The sequence below is a fragment of the Petaurus breviceps genome, unplaced genomic scaffold, assembly GCF_028583685.1.
Source record: "Petaurus breviceps papuanus isolate PSGF00001 unplaced genomic scaffold, PetGlider_PUasm1.0 90752, whole genome shotgun sequence".
Taxonomy (NCBI): domain Eukaryota; kingdom Metazoa; phylum Chordata; class Mammalia; order Diprotodontia; family Petauridae; genus Petaurus; species Petaurus breviceps.
Genome location: NW_027187336.1, coordinates 10354292 through 10366292, shown reverse-complemented (window position 1 = coordinate 10366292; position 12001 = coordinate 10354292). Strand labels below are relative to the sequence as shown.

General features: G+C 37.2%; 1 long non-coding RNA gene across 1 annotated transcript in view; it reads left to right on the top strand.

The window, feature by feature from the left end:
• The window catches only part of LOC138146066 (uncharacterized), a 71362-nt gene extending 59564 nt beyond the window's left edge, over positions 1–11798 (top strand). The window contains exon 3 of the long non-coding RNA XR_011164376.1: positions 11701–11798. This is a non-coding gene — a long non-coding RNA (uncharacterized lncRNA). The remainder of the gene's footprint in view (positions 1–11700) is intronic.
• Positions 11799–12001: the final 203 nt, after the last annotated feature.

The window sequence follows — 12001 nt, the reverse complement described above, 5'->3', positions numbered from 1 at the left end:
GCACAACACCTGGCACATAGTGAGTGCTATATAAATATTAGCTATTATTAATTATTATGTTTCTGTGTTGGAAAGTTTTCATTCATGCAAAACCTATTTATATTATGGCACATTTTGCTACCTGTCTCCTTCCACTCCTGTTGAAAAAAGGCTTTCCTTGACTGCCTTGCCTTTCAACACTTATACACAAAAGCAGAGAAAGACCCTTGCTAGTGTAACACACAATCCATTATTAATAATCTATAAATACAGATTGTTTTCATAACTTGATCTTTTAGTTTTCATCATTGGCCACAAATTTAAATTTCCATTACTTATAATAACTAACATTTATAGGAAGAAGGAGTAGGTCAGAAAACTTTCAACTCTCCAAATTTCCTGCACAAAAAAAGATAAAACATCACTTCAGAGTGAACTTGGAGCAGTGGGACAAAAACAAAAATCAGGGTAAAGCAGTTGTTCTCCTAAGACAACTTGAGAAGACCTCAGGAAAGACCCAACCTCCAGGAGCAGAGGTTGGCCTGAGTGAAGAAAAAATAATAGCAAAGATCATTTGGAAGAACAGGTCAGGAACTTCAAAGAAAGCAGGGGGAAAAAGGATGTAAAGAAAGCAGATTCAGTATTATCAGATCTTAAACTAGATTACAAGGTGTGGGCATTGTTGAAGTGTAAAATGGATAACTTTGATTATTTTAAACTAAAAATTTCTTGTATGAATAAAACGTATGCCGCCAAAAATAGGAGATGCAGAAAATTGGGAAAAGGCTTTCATAGACTATCTCTCAGACAGAATGTGGTTGTGTTGGAATATTTCTGTGGTATAGGAAATGATGAGCTGGTAGATTTAGAAAATCATGGAAAGACTTGTGAAGAAGATGCTATCCACTTTTGTAATGGTAAGCAATTGAATTAATGGTAAGCTATTGAATTAACACCTTGTTTCAGTTCAAGTTTCTTTTGAGCCTTGTATCAAGTCTGTTAAGAAATAGAATGTGTGAACCCCACAACTTGTGAACCCTAGAACTCATTAACTCCTGCAACAGGAAGGAGAGGAGCTAATGACCATATGTAAGGAGAGGTCTTGGCTAGAGACAGCAGAACTGAGAAGAGGACTCTTGTGGTGGCAGAGTCAAGAAGGAGAAAATTTGTGGTATCCTGGCACTCTGTTTGTCTGCTCTCTCTCTGTTAATGTTTGTTTGTAATACTTTGTACAGAAGCCCTCAGACCTTACTCAAAGCCCTGAAAGAGGATTTTCTGGTTGTATGTTTACAGAAGAACTGGAGGAGGGTTTTGGAGGTCCTGGGACTTTACTGATGATGTGTGCTTACCTCTTGGACCTTGTTTGTGGGTCTGTGTTGATTTCTATGTTGATGATTTGTGTTGAGTTCTCAGATCTTGTTGGTGGATCTGTGTTGATTTCACAGTGTAGCAGCAAGCACCCTGGCGTCCCTAGGGTGGCTGCTCACACAGGTTCTTGGATCTGCTTTGATAAAGGAAAGCAACTCAAAATGGGTTAACAAGCTTACTTTAATCAGTCAGATGTATATCATTTACCTAGTTCAGGGGAAAAAGATCAGCACCCCAAACTTCAAAGTACACAGACAGAATTATCAAGACAGAAACAGATCAAACAGACAGTTTCCAAACTGTCCAACCATTACATCCATACCAAACAACATCTGGCTTTCAACATCTGGGTTTTTCAAAGCCGGAGGGGGGGCTGGACAACGGCTTCCCAGAATACAGATCAAATCACAGAACACTTCTCAAAGTGAACCCCCAAAACAAAGCTACACATCAGGGCTTATATAGCCTTCTCCTGGCTCAGAGAATGTAACAACCTTATTGACCCACTGGCCAATCAAAAAGTATCTACTGAAAAACAAGCCTCCCACCCCAGGCTTCAGGTGCACTTTAGCCTAGGGGCAGGGAAGATCTTCCAAATTTGCATTCCCATTACACACAGGCAGATAGTGAATTGATGATGGTGCTGGCAATGTGAATGAACATTATTGTGGCTCTGCTAAGCTTTGTCTTTCCAGAAACAGGAACTGTGAAGGACTTGAGATAGATAGACTGAACACTATGAACTTCAGTATGGATGAAGAACTGGACAAGGAGCTGGACAAGGAACTGGGAGCTGCCTGACTTCGAATCCAGGTGACACTGGAACTGGGACCATGGAAGCTGAGAGCCAGCCTTGAATCAAGCTAAAAGAAGACTTTACTTGGATACTGTGTACTGACTGAGAAGATTATAATTTACTGTGAACTAGGGGTGGAGAACTTTGACTTTTGTACTTTGTGATTGAATTAAGGATTTTGTGACTGACTAAATGAATGCACTTTGTTTAAATCTATGTGACCACTTTGGTGAAAACTATGTGGTCATTTTAGTGATAAGTTGTTGAGTTGTGACATGGTGAATGCTATATTTTGATTTTCTGTGATAAGTTGTAACATTGTGAATGTTGTACCTTGATTTTCTGTGAATGTTTTGCTCTGATTTGTTATTGAATAGAGAGTTTGCTATACTATGTAATCAGAATCTTGAAAGCTGTTCACTGCATCAGTCCTCTGGAAAGCTGCTCATGTTTGGCTTTATAGCCTTTAGAGAAACAGATAAGTGGAAATAGTCATAGTATGGTCTTACATATATGTGTATGAGTATATATGTGTGCATGTGTATGTTTATAGAAATCTATGTATATGTGTATACACATATACACACACACACACATTCAAGCTTAATTGTAGCCTTCTTTAAGGCAGAGGGCTGGGAAAGAGTGAAAAAATAAATAAAAATCGCACAGCAGAGAACAAGGAGTTCCAAGGAAGCAAAGAAAAGCTAGGAAGCTTTTAGTATTTAGTATTTATTATACAGGTTTTCTTGAAATGGAAATTTATTGTTCTATATTGAATTCTTTCTTGTGTTCTATATACATGGCAATTTTTTAAAATTCTTTTTTCATTTTGTATTCAATTTTAAAACACATTTTTTAAATTACCAAAATAAAGGGAAAATATTTATATAGTACTTTAAGGTTTGCAAATGTGTTTATAAGTATTATCATGTTTTATTCTCACAACAGCCTTGGGAGGTAGATGCTTTGCCCCTGTGCCCTAAGGATCATGGGATCTTTCCATTCGGTGTGCTGCTGAAACCTTCCATGTGTTGTTTCTCCCATGAGAATGTGAGTTCCTTTCAAATAGGGACTCTTCATTTTCCCTTTGTTTCCTCAGCACCTAGCACAGTGTTCTTTACATAGTAAATGCTCAATAAATGCTTTATTCATTCATTACCCCCATTTTACAGATGACAAAACTGAAGTTGGACAGAATCAAAGTGACTTACCCAGGGTCATGCAGCTAGTAAGTGTCTTTCTTAGGTAGGTTTTGAACTCAGTTCTTCTTGACTCCAGGTTCAGTCCTATTTCCACTGTGCTACTTAGCTACTGAAACTAAAAGGGTCTCTATTGTGAATGTTTTGATAATTTAAAATCTGATATGAAAGATCATAAATCAAATATTAAACATTAAAATTTGAATTAATTTGATTAATTGTGAGAAGTGCATATTTTAGAGTTGAAGTAAAAAAGTGGAAAATGGAAAGAAATCTATCATCACTCACCTTTTGAATTTCATTCTCCTATTAAAAATAGGCAGATATTTTAGAATATATAAGCTAAAAATAAATTAGGTTTTACTAATAAGAGCCGAAGTCCCACAAGTACATAAATTGGTTAAGGTCCAGGTATTCAGTTCAATATCAACTATAGGAAGGTTTTTGTGTACTTTTGGAGGGGAGAGAGTTGAAGTAAGGAGTTGAGTATCTATGCAGGTTTTGATGTCCCACCTTCAGAGCTGAAAATTTATGCTTTCAACTAATTACACTTAGTGATTCTCAATCACATCTGTAATTAGCACCCTTCACCCTTAAAATAGGATGCAAATATCTGACAGCTTTTAACTATTCTTGAGGAAACAGTGATTGTGTCTGAAACAAGAGTAATTGGAATTCAAGGCAATCTGAGAATTATAAAACTATAGAACAAGATAATTTTGAGAGCAGTGGGTGGCAGTTGACTTGTCTATTCCTTTACAAACCTCCATACTCCCTCCCCAAAACTGCTTCTTCCTTTATCAGGGGAGATGAAGTGGACTGGGGGAGATTGCTTATTTCTTGCCTAGGTTTCTCTTGGCTGCTGTACCTCTGCTGCATTGAAGTATAACTGCCATGCAGGATTCTGGGTGCCCATTCAACTCTCTGCTGGTCAGGCTACATGGATTTTATTTTTCATCTGCTCTTTTCCTGCTCCCTTCCCCCAAACATTTCCACCTTTTCCCCAAGATAGGTACCAAGGAAGAGACTGAGTAAGCAGCATTTGTTCTGCTTATTCCTGACCAGAATCTAGGCAATGTCCCAAATGTCATCAGTCTTTGGAGTGAATGTTATAAGATTGTCACTTGTATGGCCCTAAACATGAGAGCGACTGATGGCCTATAGGTCAGAGCACTAGCCTATAAATTAAGCGATGTAGATTCTATTTCTAAATTAATGGGCAATCAATAGGTGACCTTGGGAAAAAAAAAAAACTTCTTAAACTAAACTTGTTTAAAAAGCAAGTTTAGATCCCTTATCTTCTCCCCCCCCCCCAAACTACTATCCTGGTAAGGAACCTCCAAGAGATTTATGAGCTAATATGCAAAGAACTTTGAGCGCTTGAAAGGAGAGATGCGATATAAACATAATGCATTATTAATAAAATGTTAAAAAATAGCATCATACTCCTTTACTAATAATAGACATTTCAGCTGCACTAACAGATAAGTGCCAAGGTACAGGCCAAGAACCACGTTAGAGAAAGGCTGATGGTTTCTTTTAAATTTATAGCATTAGAAGGAAAATTAAAATGGTTTTTAAAAAACCTCCTACAGGCTTTTGGTTTATAAAGGATTAGAGACTAGTTTTTTTCTTTTTTCTTTTCAAATACATAGAATTTCAAGCATCCTGGGTTAGAAATGTATCTTAAGACATCTTCTACTTTGATCCTCAGCTTACAGGAACAGTAGTGAAGGATATATAGTCAAGAAAGTACAGGTGTGCTTTCTTTTATGTAACAGGAAAGTTGATGAGTTGTGTGTAAAGTCAATTTTTCAGAATCAAATAATAGGCCTTTATTGATTTATTCTACATTTCAAAGATTCCTTTAAAATTTCTGATTGATCTTCATCAGACAGTTGATTCCTAACACTTTGACTTTAAGGTTTATTATTCTCCCTCTTCCTAGACTCTTTGATAAATAAATGATTTTTAGGAGCTCATTAGCAATTAAATAAAACTTAAGACCATCCAGGCATAGCACATATTTGATGGGTACCAGGAAGCCCCTCTCACTTAAACCTTTAAGAAATGCCTTTTACAAAGGAATCCCTTCATGACACAAAAAGAATTCCATAATCTTATTTATATCATATAGGGGACATGATTTCTTTTAGTGTATACTCTTTTGTTTTTTTTGAGGTTGAGAGTTGGCAGGAAGATGGGTTCCTTTCATCAGTTCAAAGAGCTCCCGGTTTGCAAACTCCTTCGGAGATCAGTAACTTGTCTTTAATTTTACAGATTTTGAGAGTTGCCTGGGGGCACTGGGAGGTTAAACAATTTACTTATGGTTACACAGTCAGTATGTGCCAAAGCCAGAACTGAACCCAGTTCTTTCTTGTACCGAGGCTTGACATTATACCACACTGTTTTTGTATATGTAGATATGAGCATGCCTAAAATGACTTTTTGTATGATAAAAATGGAGATAATTATCTTTCTCCCTATTTTATCCATATTCCTTTGTTAAGCTCTTGGGACATAGTGGGTTTTTGGTTGTTTTTTTTTTTTGCTTTTTGGAGGGGCAATTGGGGTTAAGTGACTTGCCCAAGTTCACATGGCTAGTTTTTTGTGTGTCTTAAGTTTCTGAGGCCAGGTTTGAACTCAGGTCCTCCTGACTCCAGGGTTGGTGCTCTATTCACTGCACCACCTAGCCACCCCACAATGATTTTTTTAAAACTGAAAATTACCCCATATTTAGATTGGTTTCTAGACAAGGGGAAGAGTTATTCTTTTGCCTTTGCAGCTGTCATACACAAACATGCCCCTCTGTTACTTTCTTGAGGAAATGAAATTGATCAGGCAGTGTTCCTTTAGAATTTGTTAGATGCCATTTCCCCCCATAAGTTCAAGATTAAATGATAGTTTAATAATTAAGTCCCAGTGATTTTGCACAAGATCAAATAGAAATAAATTCTTGGGGTCTAAACTTGAAGCTTTTTTTTCTCCCTTCAGTGCCAAATTATTCTCCAGGAAAAGTTATATTTTCCCTTGAAATCTCTCCTAAGTAAATATTCATATTTTTCTCCTTTCAGAGTGTTTTCATTTTAGAGTTCTAGCCCATGTTCTGAGAGCAGCCTGTCAGGCCTCATATATTATGATTAATCCCCCACTACCCTCACCACTCCACCAAACAAAAGACTTTGGAATAGAAGTACTTCCTAAGAAATAGAAAATATTTAGACTATATGTATAGTTGAGACTAGATATATACCTTGAAGCAGATAGCTGCCTATGATGCATCCCATGATGGGGTGGAGCAAGGTTGGGGGAGGAGAGTAACAAAGGGACAATTTTTAATGTTGCTTTGGTAAATATACATTTATACTGCCAGAACATTCTACTTCCCATAATATACACATTTTAATTATTTTATAAATGAAGTAACATGTTAAGCAAGGCTCAAAACCTCTAGTGGATGGTCATAGACACAAAGTGCTATTTTGCAATTCAACAGATGAGGGCAACAAGGATGCTAGATTATGTTGTGGGTGCAGGAGCACAAATACTTCACCCAGCTCTTAGAAATGACCTTAGAGGTCATCTAGTCTAACCTATTCCTAAGCAGGAGTGCCCTCTACAATGTACTTGGCCATAAGGTTATCTAGAGTCTGCTTAAAGACCCCCTTGTTTTTATTAACCCAGGTATGCCTTGTTCACCAAATCTACTTTTGTTATTTTTTTAATTCTGTTTCCAATGTCATGTCAGTAGCACACATTTTTTTTCCTCCTCCCTTCTTTTTAGGTTTTCAAAATCACTTAATCCCTTCCATTTCTTCCTCCTTGTCATGCTGTCACTGAGCTGCTGTCCATGGTGCTTCCTCTGTCCAACTTTGAATTTTCAACAGGAGCCCTAGTTCTCTGTTAACAAATCCTAGTTTGAAACTCTTCATTCTACCCTTCTTCAGGACTATGTGCTTTGTTGATGATCAATGGCTACTTGTTCATGACCTAATTTTTGCTTTCTCTCTTCTATTCTTTTTCATTTAAAGGCAGCTGTTACAATGGTGTCACAGTTGCTAGATCTGGAATCAGGAAGACCTAAGTTTAAATCTTGCCTCATTTGCTTGCCAGTTGTGTGACCATGGGCAAGTCACTTAATCTCTGTTTGCTTCAGTTTAATCAACTATAAAATAAATATAGTAATACCGCCTACCTCCTAGGTTGTGAGGATAAAATGAGATGATGGAAACTTCAAGTGCTATATAAATGCTAGCCATGTACTGCTCTCATACTTTTACTTCTCAGTCATTATTAAATTATCCTTTTCTTTTTGTACCTTGCATCTTATTTTTTTGGAAATTATGATAATTTCTTGAATTATCCTCTAACCACATTGATTTTTAGGTTCATTGTGTATTTTAAGAAGCATTGAGTTTGAATATCGAGAAATCTGAATTTGAGAAGCTATGGCTTGCAGTTCCGTACAACTGACCCTAAGAAGCCTAAATCATTCTGCTTTGTTAATACAATCTGGCATAATATCAGTTTAATAGAGTATCAGCATTTCCTAATATAATTTGTGGTCTTGGAATATACTAACAGAATACCTGAATTCTAGTAGAGGAAGTCTAATGATATGAAATACACATTTGGTTACATATAGCAATACTCCTGCATATGCAGATTTATATAAAATTTTATATAATTTAAATATGATTGGGCCCTCACTGCTATATGCCAGTCCTTCTCTTCTTTCTTTCAGGCACCTATCTTGCCCCCTCTTCCCTTTTTTTTTTGTTTTTTTTTTGGAGGGCAATTGGGGTTAAGTGACTTGCCCAAAGTCACATGGCTAGTAATTGTGTCAAGTGTCTGAGGCCAGATTTGAACTCAGGTCTATCCTGACTCCAAGGCAGGTGCACTATTCACTGTGCCACCTAGCCACCCCATCTCTTCCCTTCTTTCACAGCAGAGGACCTTGATTATATTGAAAAATCAGAACCATCTGTTTTGAATTTCCTTTTCTGCCCAATTATATACCTCAAGCTTCCTCCACATCATTCCTTAATTCTCTCCCTTTTTGCTACCATTTTAGTGTAAGAGGTATCCCTTTTCCTTGTTAAGACTAGTCCCTCCACATGTGCCCTTAATGCCAGCTCTTCTGAGAGCTTAATCTTTTAGTTATTTAATTATAGTCTTCAAACCCCTTTCTTTTTCCCCTTTTCTATCTTTCTTACTCCTCCCTCCACTGATTTCTTTCCTGCTGCCTAGCCCAGTTCTCCATCCATTAAATCTTTACTGGACTCTACCACCCCCTTAAGTTATTTTCCCATACCTTTCTTCACTTTCATAGTCAAAGTGTTAGTTAAAAACTGTTTATATTCATTCTCTCAACTTCCTCATCTTCTACTCACTTTTTAACTCCTTGCAATCTGGCATCTAGCCTCATCAATAAACTGAAATTCTCTTTCCAATATCATAAGAAATCCTTTCATTGCTAAATCCAACAGATTTTTCTTGTCTCCCTCTCCTTTTTGCCCTCTCTGAAGCATTTAGCACTCTTAATAGCCTCTTGTCCCTTGGTACTATCTTTCCTCAATTTTTGTTGCACTGCTCTGTCCTTGCTCTCCTACTACCTTTTTGACCATTCCTTCTCATTCTCTTTTCATAATCTAATGCCTGCCCCCTCTGCATGAATGTATCTATCATGGCTCTGTCTTGGATCCTCTTCCTTCAGTATATTCTCTGTGATCTTATTAGTTCTCACAGCTCTACTATTATCTATTGCCAAGTGACACCCAAAGTGTACAATTCAGACCTCATTTCTCTCCTTCCCTTCAGACCTCCATTTGGATGTTCCATAACCAAGATCTTACTTTCCTTGCATCCAAAACAAAATTTGTTGTCTTCTCTTTCCTCTAAACTGAACTCCTCTTCCCAATTCCCCTCTTTCTAGTGGTGGTAGTATGGAGAATACCACTATCATTCCATTCATCCATGTCTGCAACATTTTAGTCATCCCTACCTCTTCCTTTTCCTTTCCTTTACCACTTTTTCTTGACTGCTCCATATCCAAATAAATTTAGAGTCTTATTGATTTTGTCTCCCCAGTGTCTTGTGTCTGTCCCTTTCTCTTCACTTACATGGCCACCATATTAGTTTAGTCAATCATCTGGAAGATTATAATAGAGACATAATTGGTTTCTCTGCATATACTTCCCCGCCCCTTCCCCCCCCCCATCCTCAGAATAGTTGCCAAATTGATAATTCCAAAGCACAGATCTATGTCACTCCTCTACCCAAGAAGATTAGTAGCTCCCAATTGCCCCTAGGATAAACTACAAACTCCTTGGTTTGCTATTTAAAAGCCTTCACGATATGCCCCCAACCTATCCTTCCAGACTGATTCCAGTTGAATGCTCCTCAGGCTCTCAACAAACACACTAAATACCCTACCTTTATCCCCCTCCATAAATAATATTCCAACACCTCACTTCTTGCTTTTGCATAGACTGTTTCATGTGCTAGGAATGTTCTCTCTCCCCCCCTCTGCCTTTTGGGATCCCCAGCTCCCTTAAAGACCCAATTCTAATTCTACCTTCTACAGGAGACCTTTTTTGACCTCTTCAGTTGTTTTTAGTTTCTAAAATTTATTTTTTACATTTTTGTATACTTATTTGTGCATATGCTGTTTCTCTCCAATGGAAGATAAGCTCCTTGAGGGGAGGACTGTTTTGTTTTTTTTTAATCTTTATATCCCTGGCACTTGTCATAATGCCTGGTACACAAGAGGCATTTACTAGATGTTTGCTGAACTGAATTCCTGCTTTTTTTGGTCCTATGTACAGATGAAAAACATACTTCTCTCTTACTTCTCATTTTTGTTTTTGATTCAAACTTTCATGGCTTTATTGCTTTGAGAGAAGTTTCTATCTTTTTGAGTTTTAAGTTCCGTCAATGTTTTCCTCCTGGGTATATATAGTCTTAAGACTTATTGTCAGTAAATTTCTCGTGAAATGACTCCCTCCCTCGTAAAGAAAGAAGACTGAAAAGAGGAAGTTAAGTCTATTCTGCTCTGAGACATTTAACCCTCTTACAATCTGGAACACTTTAGGCATACTTAATAAGGACTGTTTTTAAAAATAGCACATATTTCTATAGCATTTTAAGGTTTACAAGCCCTTTGTCTCTCAATAACTCCACAAAGTAGGTGATGCAAGTAGTATAATTCCCATTTTACAAGTTAGAAAACTTCATCTATTTCCCAAAATTCTTGGGTCTTTTAAATATCTAAATTCTTGAGTCTGTTTTGGTAAATCATGTCATACATTGGCTGCATATAGTCTTTTTTGGTATTTTTATTTGTCAGTTGCATGATGAAACACTAACCCTTCCTGTAGGATACCCTTAACAAAAGTGAGTGTCAGACATGAGAGAGCCCAACTGTCTAGACTTGTTCAAAGTAGTTTACCTGACTTTTAAATTTTATTGCTTTAGGATTGTGTAGGAAATGCACAGTTTAAAAAGCAAAGGAACATATTCGACTCTATTTACCTTAAATTAAGCTGTTCATCACAATAATAGATGCACAATCTAGGTTGCTTCTAATTTGGATAAATTCAAATGTTCTTTTGCAAGGTGGGGGATAATCTCTGGAAGTTCATTCTATTCTTGACATTCATGGGTTTTGTGAATTTATTGAAGCTCCTTAAGTGCTTTTCACATTGTACTGATTTTTAATTGTTAGTCCATGGTATCTGGTCTAGTTGAAAGTTAATTATCAGGTAGCCATGTTGTAACAGAAGTGGCACATTGGATAGAGATTTGGGCCTAGAGTCAGGAAGACCTGAATTCAAATCTAGCCTCAGATACTTATGAGTTGTGTGATTCTGGGCAAGTCACTTAACCTCTGTTTACTTCATTTTCCTCCACTGTAAAATGAAGATCATAGTAACGCCTACCTTACAGGGTTGATTTGAGGTTCAAATAAAATGATATAGCACAGTGCCTAGGGGCTTAATAAATACATATTCACTATAGTAGCAAAAACCATTTATATAGTACAAAGGCCTTGATTTGAATATGAACCTAGCTACTTATTCAATGTATGACCTTGGGAAACTCACTTTGCTCTCATGCATTTCAATTTTCTCAACTGTAAAATGAAGGTATCGAATTAGAAGGTGTATTAGGTGTCTTTTAACTCTAAATTTTTGCCTTCCTAGGAACTCTCAGAATTGTGTGCATACTCAGTGGGAAATCAGTGAGCCATAAACTTTTCAGAATTGTACTCTTTATCCCTTTCATGGTCACTGTTTGATTTCCTTTGTAGGGTGGTATATTCCAAATTAAGATTCTCAACCTCTTGTTTCTTTGCAGAGCCTGTGTGATCTTGGGGGTGATATTCCTTCTGTCATCTGTATGTATAGTGGTCAAAGCCATCCATGACCTTTCAACAAGGCTACTCCCAGAAGTGGTAAGGTCACTCTTGTTCATTAAGATTCTCTTTTTTCATGACACCAGTCTCCTATGCAGTCCTCAAAACAGTTAAGTTTGTTGGGAGTGATGGTCACATTGAAAAAGAACACAGCATGTCCATGTTTAGGAAGGATATTCGAATTCATGTTTATTTTGGTAACTTGACTACAGCACAGAGGGGAATGACTTGAAGCGCAGCAAC